The sequence below is a fragment of the Pan troglodytes genome, chromosome 22, assembly GCF_028858775.2.
Source record: "Pan troglodytes isolate AG18354 chromosome 22, NHGRI_mPanTro3-v2.0_pri, whole genome shotgun sequence".
NCBI classification, from domain to species: domain Eukaryota; kingdom Metazoa; phylum Chordata; class Mammalia; order Primates; family Hominidae; genus Pan; species Pan troglodytes.
In genome coordinates, this window is record NC_072420.2 from 42,269,187 (window position 1) to 42,272,266 (window position 3,080).

Below are 3,080 nucleotides of genomic sequence, written 5' to 3' on the forward strand. Positions count from 1 at the left end.
CTTTTTCTCTTTTTCTGTTTTTTTTTTTTTTTTTTTTTTTTTTTTTTTTTTTTGAGTCAGAGTCTCTCCCTGTCACCCAGGCCGGAGTGCAGTGGTGGAATCTTGGCTCACTGCAAACTCCGCCTCCCGGGTTCAAGCAATTCTTCAGCCTCAGCCTCCCAAGTAGCTGGGATTACAGGTGCGTGCCACCACGCCCAGCTAATTATTATATTTTTAGTAGAGACAGGGTTTCACCTTGCTGGTCAGGCTGGTCTTGAACTCCTGACGTCAGGTGATCCACCCGCCTCAGCCTCCCAAAGTGTTGGGATTATAGGCGTGAGCCACCGCACCCAGCCTGAGTCTTTTCTTTCTCTCTTTCTTTCTTTCTTTTCTTTCTTTCTTTTCTTTTTCTTTCTTTGCCTTTCTTTCTCTCTCTCTTCTTTCTTCTTTCTTTTTTTTTTCTCATTTCTTCTTTTTCATGTTGGACAGATAATGTGCCCAGCAGCAAGGCTTGAGGGAGGCATGTCCCACCCAGGAGGATGAAAGCCCAGTCATCCTGCTGATGTGTCACAGGGAATCTGTTTAAGCATTTCCATCCCCAGCTCCCTGCTTTCCACTCTGCAGTCCCCTCCCTGGGAGCTAGAGCAACCTTCCTCCTTTCTCATCCCCTCCCACCCGACCAAGGTACTGGCTTCTGAGTGAGGGAAGCTCTAGAATCCCTTTAGGCCAGTGCAGGACGAGCCGTATGATTCGAGGGGACCCAGTTCAACGCGAACATGCAGGTCCCTTGTTCAAAAAGCATCAAGACTTTGTCGACGGCAGCAGCCTCGCGTTGAGCCCAGTGCCCAGTGCCGGCTCCCAGCCCAGGAGGTTGACCTCAGGCCAGGGGCTGACCCTAAAGGAACAGGGAAGAGAGGGATTCAGCTGCCTTGGGGACTGAGGTGTCCCAAACGACTGAAGACCAGCTGTGCCTGCCAGTTCAGAGCAGGCACAGCATAATCGCCCCAGGAGTGGAGGCAGCAGCAGGATTTGGACCGGGTCTGGAGGTTATTTTCCTCAATCTGCAAATGTGAGGCCAAGGATAAAGTTAAGTTGGTGCAAAAGTCATTGTGGTTTTTGCATTAACGTAATAAAAGCTACAGCCATCAATTGTTGACAGCCAGGCCTCGAGTTTTCTTTGTAACCCACCACAACCCTATTGAGGGCTGCTCCCGTTATCCCACTTTACAGATGAGGAAACTGAGCGGCTACGAGTTCCCGCTCCCAGAAAGAGACAGAGCTGAGTTAGAACCTGGCTCCAGGCTGACTCTGAAGCTGGTGGTACCGCCTTCCCCTGTGGTGACCTTCCAGACTCCCATTCACAATCTCTTCCCCTCGTCAGCCCAGCCCCTTTCCCAGGCTACAGGCAAGCTCGGGCTGCCCACGCAAGGCCTGCGGGCAAAGACTGGAGGTGCCAGGCTCCAAGTGGGCAGTGGGGCTGGGATGGAGCTGTGTGCAGGGAGCATGTCCAAAGCCCCTGTATAGTGGCTGGGGACCAGCCTCAGGCCCAGCCGGCCGTGGGTGAGCAGAGCAGGCTGCCCTTGCACACAGAGCCCTGTAACCTGACGGAGCAGGCTGCTCTTGCACAAAGGGCCCTGCAACCTGAGCCTGTTGACTTTGGGGAGGAGCCCAAGGGAGCCGAGGCCTCTGGGCGCACACACTGCCGGCAGGGGTTAAAAGCAAGCTGGCCGGGATTTGAAGCGTGTTGAAGCCTGACCTGAAATACGGGGAGAAGACACCAGCAGCCCCGGGCTTTGTTCTTGGGATGTTTTGGATTGGGATTTCTCAGTCTCCAGTTAAGGAAGTGTGGGGCTCTGCACTCTTGAGGTTTCACAGCTATTCCCTGAGAGGGTGTCTGTTCTCCTCCTCGCCTTTCCCTGGAACATCTCTGGTTTTTGCAAATGGCCCCATGTGCTGAGGGGTGAGGCGGGCACTGGCTCTCTCCCTGTGTGCAGGCGTCTTCCCCACTGTCGCAGGCTGAATGGTGGCCCCAAAAAGACACATCCAAGTCCTAAGCCCCGGTACCTTGGAGGTGACCTTATTTGGGAGCAGGGCCTTTACAGATGGAATCAAGGTAAGGTGAGGTCAGACCTGAGTAGGGTGGGTGCTAAGTCCAAAGACTCCGGAGAAGCGACAGACACAGAGACAGGAGAAAGGCACGTGAAGGTGGAGGCAGAGACTGCGGTGAGGCAGCCCACGAGCCAGGGATTACAGGCGTGAGCCACGGCACCCCGCTGAGAACTGCTTTTTAAACAGCCAACTGGGGCCGGACGTGGTGGATCATGCCCATAATCCCAGCACTTTGGGAGGCCAACACAGGCAGATCACCTAAGGTCAGGAGTTCGAGACCAGCCTGGCCAAGATGGTGAAACCCTGTCTCTACTAAAAATACAAAAATTAGCCAGGCGTGGTGGTGGGCACCTGTAATCCTAGCTGCTAGGGAGGCTGAGGCAGGAGAATCACTTGAACCCCGGAGGCGGTGGTTGCAGCCAGCCGAGACTGTGCCGTTGCACTCCAGCCTAGGTGACAAAGCAAGACTCAGTCTCAAAAAATAAATAAATAAAGATAAAGTAAAATAAAAAAGCCTACTGGCCCTTTCTGTTCCCAGGAGTCCTTCCCTTTTACCCTGCCAGTACTGTACTTGCTGCCAACATCCTGTGGAACGTGGTGACATTAGCAAAAGAAGAGAGCTCGGGCACACCCTGCACTAGTCGGCTCACCAGGCCTGCAGGAGACCCAGGTCCTTCCTCATCTGCACCCCTGTAGTTCCTCCCAACACACTGAGATGGGTTGTGGAGGGACTGTGTGTCCAGCAAGGCTGAAGAGCAGCCTTGGCAAGTACCTTTGTTCTTCCAGGACACAGGAAAACAGGCTAGAATAGGACTGTGTAAGAGACCCTTTTTGCAAACAGCAACATTGACAAAGGTAGGGCAGTCCTGCCTGTCCTATTTTGCCTTTTCTCAAACATAAGGATTCCCTGTTGTCATGGATCGAATAGTGTTCCCCTAAATTTCGTGTCCACCCAGAACCTCATAATGTGACCGTTTTGGAAATGGGGTCTA

The 3,080-nt window shown here is 53.2% G+C and overlaps 1 pseudogene; it reads right to left on the reverse strand.

Moving 5' to 3' along the window:
• Positions 1-458: 458 nt before the first annotated feature.
• On the reverse strand, positions 459-556 carry LOC112206705 (small nucleolar RNA U13; annotated as a pseudogene).
• Positions 557-3,080: the final 2,524 nt, after the last annotated feature.